The 11405-nt window shown below is 34.2% G+C and overlaps 1 long non-coding RNA gene across 1 annotated transcript in view; it reads left to right on the plus strand.

Annotated features, from left to right (window-relative positions):
• The window catches only part of LOC144287843 (uncharacterized), a 68038-nt gene extending 63116 nt beyond the window's left edge, over positions 1-4922 (plus strand). The window contains exon 3 of the long non-coding RNA XR_013355625.1: positions 4571-4922. This is a non-coding gene — a long non-coding RNA (uncharacterized LOC144287843). The remainder of the gene's footprint in view (positions 1-4570) is intronic.
• The last annotated feature ends 6483 nt before the right edge of the window (positions 4923-11405 follow it).

Genomic DNA, 11405 nt, shown 5'->3' on the forward strand with positions numbered 1-11405 from the left:
AAATAATTGATGAAGTAATTTTTTTAAATTAAGGATCCCAGCTAATAAAGGAAAAGCAGTATGATAGAATTGGAATATCAACATAATGTAACCACTCATTAAATTATTGAAATAGAAAATTATTGTCTATGACTGCTTAAATTATTAGGAGAGAGGCTGAAAAGGATTGTGCTAACAATATTTGAACTCATTAATCAATATTAACATTTTTTTTAAAAGGAAGGCATCACACAATATTTCTGTAACAGAAAATATAAAATACTACCTCTGACTCTTTGAGGCCAAAATATAAAATCTGAATTGGATAAAACCAACCAATCTATGAATTTATTTGAAATATAGAAAATAGAAGGAGAAAATAAATGACATCAAGGATGCAAAATCCATTGTGTGAGCATTGGAAGAGGTCATCCAGAAGCTGTAACTGCCAGTTGACCTGTGAGCTGACCCAAGCAATCATAGGATTCCCACTCTCTTTCCTGTCTTTGGAATGTACACTATGTCCACCATTCCCACAGTGAGAGCTGCTATAAGGACAGTCTTGAGAAGTACAGTGTCTTTGAGACCATCTGGACAGTGTATATGACTGAATCCAGCTAAGGCCTCTGTGTAAACTTTTGAAATTTGGCGGGCTGGTGTGGAGATCTCCTTGTCTTGCCGCCACTTAAGACAGGCCTCCTGTGTCAGGTTCCTTGCTTATTAAGCCTGCCACCTACCTATCCAGAGTGGTTTGCCTCTTCCTACCCTCCATGTAAAGGGACCAGTTTCAGATTTCATCCAGCAAGCTCCTAAAGGTGCAAACTAAACTAATAGTGAGACACATAGGAACAAATGATTTAGTTTCATCAACAACAAAAAATTTTTAGTTACAAAAAATAAAAGAAGGCAGTGATCCTGTATATTAAAATAGTATTCAGGGATGCCTGGGTGGCTCAGAGGTTGGGTGTCTGCCTTTAGCTCAGGGCGTGATCCCAGGGTCTGGATCAAGTCCCGCATCGGGCTCCTTGTGGGAGCCTGCTTCTCCCTCTGCCTGTGTCTCTGCCTCTCTCTCTCTGTCTCTCACTCTGTCTCTCTCTCTGTGTGTTGCTCATGAATAAATAAATAAAAACTTTAAAAATAAATAAATAAAAATAAAATAGTATTCAGAAACATGTCAATTCAGTACAGTGTGTATACTTGTTTGGATATGCATGCATACAGAGCAACCTTAAGAAGTAGTAAAGAAAGAATAGGGTAAATGTGAATACTGACTTGATAATTACGGTACTGAGGCATTATTGTTATGTTTTGATGTGATAATGGTATAAAGAATCCTAATCATTTAGAAATGTGTGCTGAACTGTTTATAGATGAATTACATGATTTGGGGCATTTGACTCCAAGTAATCCAACAAGGTAAAGATAAAACTAGATTGCTGATGACGTAAGTAACTGTTGAAGTTGACTGGTAGGTCAGGGTTTCTTTATACTATTCATTCACTTCTGCATATGTTTTAAAGGTTCTATCAAAAAAAGTTACACAAATAATCTCCCTTAAGTTATATCTGATCCATAATGGAGCAACTTGTCACTAAAAATTGTTGTAGAATAATTTAGTTTCTTTCTTTATTGGTAAGACAAACAAAGAGTAGCAAGAGAGAGTTTATCATCCTGAGGAAGGAGGGTGTTAAAGGATTTGGTAGGAGCAGCTGCTTTGGATAGCGACAGTTGTGCTGAGGCTAGTGAATGAAAGTCATACAGACTGTGATTAAATATATTATTTATTTTGAGTTCCAATTAATAGGAACTTTGCTCTGGGTTGTGATGGAAGAGCGTTGAAGTTCACCAGAATTTGGGTAGCACAGTTACTGGGGGAACAGATCAGCTTACTACAGAAAAGTCACAGCATCAAAAAAAAAAAAAAAAAAACCAAAAAAACAATTTGTCTCAATGGGGGAGAAAGATAAGATTAGGTAATTGTCCTATAACTGAATGTGTTAAGAGCTAATTATTTATAAATACGTATACATACAATCTGCAAGCTCTAGTGAATACCATATTATAGGTACTTACTAAATATTCTCAATAGAGAGTAATTGGCTTGGGAACAAAATAATAGAGTTAATTATCTGCTTGTGATGAAGAAAGCAAGAGCCATGGAAATAAAGGAATTTATACAGAATCCAAGTCTTGAGAAATAAGATACCTTGAAGGGAAGGAGTGCTATGTTGCAGGTAGAAAATTGGGGCTCAGTAATTTCCCTCTGGTTATGGCAATAAAGAAATAATGTTGGAGCCCTGGGACTCATATTGGATAACACAAATCTTGGGTCTGGGCATTTGGACAAGGTGCAAAGTCACAGGACAGTTAGTTCTTTGGATATAATTATGATTTCCCATAGTCAGAATGTACTCAGAAGCATGAATGTAATTAAGCCTGAAGCTGAAAAGATTCTTTGGACCAAGATAGCTGGAGCTGCCGAGAGAAAACTGAGGAATTGGAAATATATCACAGACAGATGTTGCAATTCCTCTGTTGCCTCCAGCCAGTCCTGTTACTACATTTGTAAACATTTATTGTGTAAAGGGTGCTAGTTTCTTTTTCTGTCTTAAAAGAATGGTATCTTCTGTTCTCTGCTGAATCAAAGACTTGTTTATTTTAGTGCTCCACCTGAAGTTTATAATAATTCATTTTTTCCTGTGCTTTTAAGCTTTTATTTTAATTTCAGTTGGTTTAACATACAGTGTAAAATAATTAACTTTAACAACAGTTTTTGGAAGCATAGTATGGTGGAATATTAGAAACATAAATATCCATAACATTATATAATTAAGGAATATCAGAGAATAAATAAAGAATATTTATTTGACTTAGCTGTGGTTAAAAACTTTGTGTAGGAATATTTCACTAGAATCTGATTTCCTTTAGTATACCTTGTATTACATAATTACTTTCAATACTTAGGAGGAGTACCTCCTGTGAGAAATATATGTGGTTTCTGAAATATCTTTCATTTAGAAAACAAAACAAAAACTAAACCACTTGGCTAGATTGGCTAAAGGAAGTCATCTGTGCAATTTCTAAAATTAGCAGAAACATGAAATTTATATCAACTTAGCAAAGGAAAATGAATTTTAAAAAATTAAATTAAGTCAGTCACCAAAATTCCATCTTCCCTACATTGCTCCAATATGAATGATTCATCTCTACTGCAATTGCATTGAAGAAAAAGAACTGGTAGAGATTCTCCTTTTTAGAATTCACTGAAGATAGAAATTCAGACAAATAATGATCAGATATTATTTGACCAAAATTATTGTTAATATAGCACAAGATAAAATATGTAAAAGTTTCAATTTTATAAGATTGAAATTTTTTAATTTAAATGTTCATAATTTAGAATGTGTACTCTATTTTCTCCTTAAGAGGAAAGTCTTGTTCGGATATAGGTAACTGTTGTTGCATAGAACATAAGTCTGTGCCTTTAGCAGCAGAAGAGGGTGGGAAACAAAGTTCCTTGCTTATACGTTGGAGAAAAAGAACTTATACTGTAGTTAACTCCCCAGTAAAGGGAAGCATGTTTAAGATATTAGCAAGTCATGAAGCATGGGTGTGTTACTAGCACTAATCCAAGGAAACTGACCAATCTCTAAAATTGTGATAGATACTTGAGAGCAATCTGAGGATACAGGTAATACGCAATTGCAATTTTATTGAAAACTTTGTCTTTCTGCTCTATCTATAGCAGTTTCTGGAAGCCATTGCTCAGTGCAGTGGTGCTGATCATGTCTCTGACCAGGGCAACATTAGTAGGGTCACAGCTTTGATGCCTTAGGTAGATTCCCTGAGAAGCAGATTTTGATAGGGAGATATACCAGCCAAAATTTACTGGGAGTGGGGTGCTTTGAGCAACCATAGTTTTAAAAGAGTGAAAGATGCAGAATTGGAGAGAAGGAGAAGTTGAATTGCCATAAAATTCAATCAGAACTCTGGGCTTATCCCACGGGGCACTCTAGAGTTGAAGTACCAATTCAGATATTTTCCAAATTGAAATAAGGGGGCTAGGCTTTGTATACCATTTATGTCTTTGGATATGGGTTACTTCTAAAGTGAGGTACAAATTTAGGTGAGACAGCTACCTTTGTCTAAGGTATTTCCTTGAGATGGACTCATCTTTCAGCCTTCAGCATCCAAGGATAGTAATATCCTGTTCTTTAGAGGGGAAGATCTAAGCAATGTATGGAGCAGTGTTTGGATGTCCTTCCTGGCTGTGCAACCTTCAAATGCATCTTTCTGGTCCTCCTAGAGATGGTGAGAGTTAAGGCACTTAATCATGTTACTTTTGCTTTGTAATTTAAATAGATTATGTTGTATACTAGTAATAGTCCTGACTGATATATAATTCTGTATATACTTAGATTATTCTAAATTCGTATATGAGATATTTAATGCCCATGTTAACTGAAACTTAGAATGTATCATCTTTTCCTGCAAAATCCGTTCAAGATTTTCTAAGAGTTTTTGATGGGAAATTGAGGAGTAACAGGAATCAGTCTTTACATGTATATTTCCATCTCTCTTTACATTACAGCTTATAAATGAAGACAAGATGCTACAGAGGCATTGAGAGCTTGTTGTAGACATGACATGCTGGTCAACTCCACTTATGCTACAACAGGCTCCATCTTAACCAGCACTAACAGAAGTTAAGAAAACCACAGTGGGATGCATTAGTTAAGTCTTCACAAAAAAGAAAAGAAAAATAAGATATCCAAATGAAGCAGCTGGGATGAAATTGGGATACTTGTTTTTGTTTTGCCATTTTTTCATAGGAGACAAATATAAATTGGGTATAACTAAGCCAGTATCTGCTGATACCATGATTTCAGATATAAATATTCAATGCAGTCTTTTCCCTTCACTATTTCCTGTTTTTTTCACTTATGTTGTTTCCTTATAGCTTTATCATCTCTTCTATTCTGAAAAATAAGGCAATAAGAAGAGTGTTTATAAGGTGTCTGCATCTATTTAACATTCAGTTGGAATTTTAATCATTTTTAACCTTCTGTGCTATTTTATTCCAATATTAAATTTCTCTGTTGGGTAAAACTTGGAAAAGTTAAAAAACAAAAACAATAAAAAAAAAAAAACCCAAACATTTATGGGCTCCCAATAAGACACAGAAACATTTTAATTGGTCTGCAAAATTAAAAAAAAAAAAAAAGTAAAGTGAATCAGGTGAATATTTTAAGCTAGATTTATTCCATTTTGCTCATTATTTTCTTTAATCTAGTAGCCTTCAATTCTAATGTGTGACTGTTGTTAAGATAGCAAGAATCAACTCTTGGCCAGATGAACACAGTGTGTGGGAGCCAGGGAAGAAAAATAAAAAGAAAATGGTATTAAAAAAAAATCCTGACATGTAGAAGAGTATTCTGGAGAACCTTGAGAGGAATTTGAGTAGTCATTGTAGAGGAAGCACTGGCAGGAAGCTTGAGGCTCAGGAAGGCTTGTGAAGTGTAGAAAGCCCTCCTGATTTTCAAGTGATGCGGGTTGCTGATAGGACTATTAAGCCTATGAAGAAAAACTAAGCAGCCCCTGCTGTTAATCCATCTGCAGAAAGTTTCATATGCCAGTTTTCTTAATTAGAGTGGACAGAGAGGGGCATCCTGTTGAGATTAAGTCCATAGCACAATAAAGGAAGAAACTGTTTTTACTTATTGGGCTGCTACCAAGAAATGTGCTAATTACCAAGATAGGAGAACATTTTGTATATGTGATAAGTGAAATTCTTAACAAATAAAAAGATTGGAGGTGAGCTTTGAAAATTTTATTCAACAAGGAAGAATGCAGCCTACTGAGAATGCTGATTGAACTAACTGTTCTAAGTATGTTTACTTCATCTCTAACCCCAATTTACATAGAATTCCACTGTGCTAAAGTGTGTGATGGACCTTTTCCATCCTAGAAGGGGACTTCATATTATTTTCAACAAGGCAAAGATATGTTTTATAATTTCATTTTTCAAGAATTGTGAATGTCATTTATGCTTATGCTAGAAACTGAAGAACATTTTGCAATATAGGAAGATCTACATGAAACACAAGAAATGTTTGATAGCATGGTATCAGATATAAATCTCCAACATTTCCTTTCATTATTTCCCATTTTCTTCACCCATGTTGGTTCCCGGTAGTTTTATAATCTCTTCCATTCTGAAAAATAAGCCAATATGAATAATGTTTGTAAGGTGTGTTCATCTCTCTGACATTCAATTGGCACTTAAATTACTTTAAATCATTTGTATTATTTTTTTCCAATACTAAATATCTCCATTGGCTTTTGTAATTACATTGTCTGCCTTTGTGATTTAAGTAAATATGCAGAGATTTTCTTTTTTGGGGTATTATATATATATATATATATATAATTGTTTATATATATATAATTTTGTTTATTTACCTCAGTCTTAGTCCTTTTGCAGCAATACCACCACTTTTGAGTAAGTAATATTACTAACTCAATCATATTTACTTGATTTAAGTAAATATGCAGAGATTCTCTTTTTTGGGGTATTATATATATATAATTATATATATATAATTGTTTATATATATATATATATACTTTTGTATATTTACCTCAGTCTTAGTCCTTTTGCGGCAATACCACCACTTTTGAGAATTCATGATCTACTCCAGTAAGATTTTAAGCAAGTGGGATTTTTGAAAAGGACTGGATTCTAAGGAGATTGGAGAAATAAGAAATACCCAGATATCATGGAAGCCTATGAGTTATTCTAAGGGTTTTAAAACTCCATGTGTAAAGGCTAAATAGTAGAAAGTGATAGCATACTTAGGAAACAGGAAATAACTTAGTTGAAAAATGTAGGTAACAGAAAAACAGAAGAAGAAAATAGGAAGGGAAGTTTGAAAAATAATTTTTACCATATTACGGGGGAGCAGAATATTAGAGAAAGATTCAGTTAATTTTCAGTCAAACTCCTAACTCTGGGAAATGAACTAGGGGTGGTGGAAGGGGAGGTGGGAGGGGGTGGGGGTGACTGGGTGACGGGACTGAGGGGGGCACTTGATGGGATGAGCACTGGGTATGTTGGGAAATTGAACACCAATAAAAAATAAATTTATAAAAAATAAAAATAATAATAATTTTCAGTCGAAGAAGCACACTTCTTTGATTCATCTTGACTTTATATTCTAGACCTATGGAAATGTTTAATTCACATAGGATATATGTGTGTGTGTGTCTCTGTGTGTGTGTGTGTATTTACTTGTGTGTGTGTATATATATATATATATTACTTGTATATATATAATGATTATAATGATTTATTCATTTTCAGGGCATTCAACAATTATATGGAATAGGATATTAACATGAGCTGCCACATAGTGAATTCCTCCTAAATTACTCTTCCTTGCCTTTCTAAAATAAGCCACTGGCTGTTCAAGGATCTCAGTCAAATACGGGGTAACAAAACACACTTCTTTCAGTGTGTGTGTTTATGAATAATTCCTAGCCTATTCTATTGTCTTTATTCATGTCATAATAATATACTTTATGTAGATTTTACCCCAATGATGAAAATTACTTGCATGTCAATCATTTTGTAATTATAAAATATTTCAGATAAAGAATCAGCAAATGGCAATAAACAAAATTTATTTTTCTCAACACAGTAGCAATTATTTTCTCATCCTCATTCTTATAATGGCATTATGATAGATTTTGATTTCTAGGCACATGTCCAGACTTTACCAATCCCTGATAGTAATGAACAAGTCTTTCAACATGCTTCAGTAGCATTTTCTGAAATAACAATGTATAAAAGGTAATGACCTAGATTGCATGTTTCATTTTCACTGGATAATTTCAGATTTCAGAATTTCTCAAAATACAGTAGGTGTGCTTAGACCCACCTGAGACAAGTTCATATCTGGGGCTAGTTGGTCCCCAGTTGCTAGAGGCTTAGGCTATACAAATAAGCAGTACCGGCAGCTAGACCGACCTGGGATACTTTACTCTGTAATTATGATGAAAATGCATATTGTTGCAGTCAAGAGACAGAGGCTCTCTCTAATAATTTTGTTTGTTCTTAGTTTAAAATACACAGTATAAGGGATGGCTGGGTGGCTCAGAGGTTGAGCGTCTGCCCTTGGCTCAGGGTGTGATCCTGGTCCGGGGATCGAGGCCCACGTCGGGCTCCCTGTGAGGCTCCTGCTTCTCCCTCTGCCTATGTCTCTGCCTCTCTCTGTTTGTCTCTCATGAATAAATAAATAAAATCTTTAAAAAAAATACACAGTATGGATTTTCCAAGAGACATGGAGAAGCTGGGAATAAGCCCATGAATGTGTTTCTTTTTCTTATCAGGTCCCATGACATTTTAATAGTGGAGAGAAATTAGTCACAGAGAAAAGTAAATAAGGATGGTACTGACAGTATCAACAATTAAAATTACTCAGAACAGGTGTGGTGGGGGGAGAGAAAGGATGTGCCTGTAGGTACAAATTGCTTTATTACATAAGCACAGATATTTTAAGACTAATTATAATCTCCTGATGGAAAAATAAAATCTAGTATCTATATTTTGTTTAAGCTATATGTTTCCTTTTTTTATAATGGAAGATTTATTTCTTACATAATTTTACAAGAATATTTAGTGTTCATAACAAATTCTTAGTGAAACCTGTCAGTTTGATTTAAATTGGAGTTAATGGAGTTCTGTGTTTGTTACATAAGATAGCAATTGTTTCTGCAGCAGGTTTCTGTCAAGTTTTTCCCTTTTTAAATTGTGATCTACTGTTCTACATAATGGTCATTTATTTAATCAGTGCCACCGATTTAATGTGTTGAAAAGAAATTTCAAAATTACATATCTTAATAATTTCAAATTGATTGCTACTAAGCCTATAAGTATAAAAACGCGTATCACTTATTGCAATGAATTAATTACAGCAGATTTAGGAACATTTTGTTGTATTCCTGTTCCCTTTGGTCCTTTCCAATCTAATTTGCCCATCATGTTTTCTTTCTTTGTTAATGTCTCTGCCTTCCTTTCCCACTGGAATTTATTTTCCCTTCCTTTACAGGATCCTCTTATCTCTTCAGGATTCACTACTTCTTTCCTTTTTCCTTCTCATCACTATGTAGTTATTTCTTCCCTATTGTGCATTTTCTATTCCTCATGTTTTCTTCTACTTCTCTATCACATTCATTGAATACTCTCCTCTTCTTCCTCCATTCTTCATTCTTTTCTCTAGTAAAAGTGAAAGACCTTAGGTCAAGAGCATTGATTTTTAAATTTGCATTTTCTACGCTTAGCAAAAATTTTTGGCACACACACACTGATAAATACTGACTAACATTTGTTCTTTCTTTTGACTGTACTTTTTTAAAATTTTAGAAAGGAGGTTTATTTAATATCTTTTTTAGGTCAGCTCTTGTGCAAGATACTAAAGACAATACAGTGAATTAGATCTATTCCTTCCCCATAAGGAGTTACTAGCATAAAATTATAACATGGTTTTGCTAACACAAGTATCTCCACTCTGTATATTTCACCATTGTTTGAATACATTCCAGCTGCAAAGCTTAGTCATGAGAATTTTATGTCTCCCTAGTTCAATTGCCTGGATCTTCTCTGAAATTTAATTCAGAAAAACTGGTTAGAAACTTGATTTTCAATTGGTTCCTCTGTCAAAACATCAACTTTGATACTACTAACTGCTACCCTGTATGTGTCTCCTGAATGTATACTTGCTTAGTGTGAACACCAATTATCCAATAATCCAGGAGCTCTGTTCTGTGCATAGAAGTCTTATTAAGATTATCATGGTTAAGGACTTATGTGCCTAATAGGAACCTTCCCCTACAAGGATACTTGAAGAAGAGCTTACAGAGAGAAAGAATAAAATTTTTAGGCCGAGGAAAAAACTCAAGTAAAGGTATGATAAGAAAATATTCTTTAATCTTATGGTCAAAGCCAGTTGACCTCATATTACAAAATGCAGGCCTTTAGCTCACATGTTTGATTTTACATGAAAGAAAATAGGCATTGCCAGATCTGTGTAGCAGTACTCAACAGCATTTCCTTAGTCAATTAAAAAGAACAACATAATACAGGAACAACTGGATATGAACAGTCAAATGTGTGACAAAGGTATATTTTTTAGCATCTCTTTGGTGTCTATTGTCTACCACCTCCCTTTCCTATATGTTTCTTAGCATACAGTATAAAGAAGCACAATGGACAAAAACAGTTGTTGCCAGGTTGGTTTTTTAAATAGGTATTAGTCATGACATCAAGAGAATGAATTAATTAATAGGTAAAATGCCACAGAAAGGATTTTTCATAAACTGTATTCCAACAGCTGGAGCTGTGTTCTAAAATGACAAGCTATGACTAGGCCTGTTTTAATTAAGGGGGATTGGAACAGAGAGAAATGTGTTGGACTATGAACTTACCCAGCCATTGACATATGACATGCAATGTGAAATAGACCTAGTTTCAGGACTTAAGAACAATTTGTGTTTATCCATAACCTCATGGTATTTACCACATTGTATCAAATATGTTATATTTCAAGCAAGTTACAGTTCAATCAAACCATCAATGATTCAATACCAAGTAAAGGAAATTGCCAGCATTATGCAGAAAAAAATATGTAGATGAAAGAGGTTGGTAGCTCTGGAAATAGCAGAAAAAAATACAGAATTATGTCAGTTTACTTTTAAATAACAGTAAAGGATCATCTAATCTTTCAGTGCCAAGATGTATTTAAGGTCCTAATGGCAGAGTAAAGTAGTGCAGAGGACATATTATCCAAATAGGGATGTAGAAAAAGAGTAAAACAGAAACATGTTTTAACAGCAAGAACGAATCCAAGCATGAATCTAAAATGAAGTAATATGCACAATTAAAACTGTGATAATAATATTACTAATGCTTAAGATACTGGATTCAAAATAACTAAACCACACCATGTGCTATGGGCTGAATTTTATTCCAGCAAATTCATATGTTGTAGTCCTAACCCCAGGTACCTCAGAATGTAACTATGATTGGATATTAGTGTCTCTGAAGAGGCATTTAAGTTAAAATGAGGTCATTTAATGTAGTCTGTAATTCAATATGGCTGCTGTGCTTATAAAAAGAGACTGGATCACAAACATGTAAAGATGGAAGACCATATGAAGATATAGGGAAAAGACAGCCTTCTACAAACCAAGGATATAGAATCCCAGAAGAAATCAACCTTGGCAACACCTTGGTTTCAGACTTCTAAACCTTCAAAATTGCGAGAAAATAAATATCTGTTGTTTATGCCATCTAGTCTGTAGTATTTTTTATGGCAGCCCTGGTAAAAAGTTATCATAAGCCAAAGAAATGAAAGCAAGATTACCTT

The sequence above is a fragment of the Canis aureus genome, chromosome 17 (genome assembly GCF_053574225.1).
Source record: "Canis aureus isolate CA01 chromosome 17, VMU_Caureus_v.1.0, whole genome shotgun sequence".
NCBI lineage: Eukaryota > Metazoa > Chordata > Mammalia > Carnivora > Canidae > Canis > Canis aureus.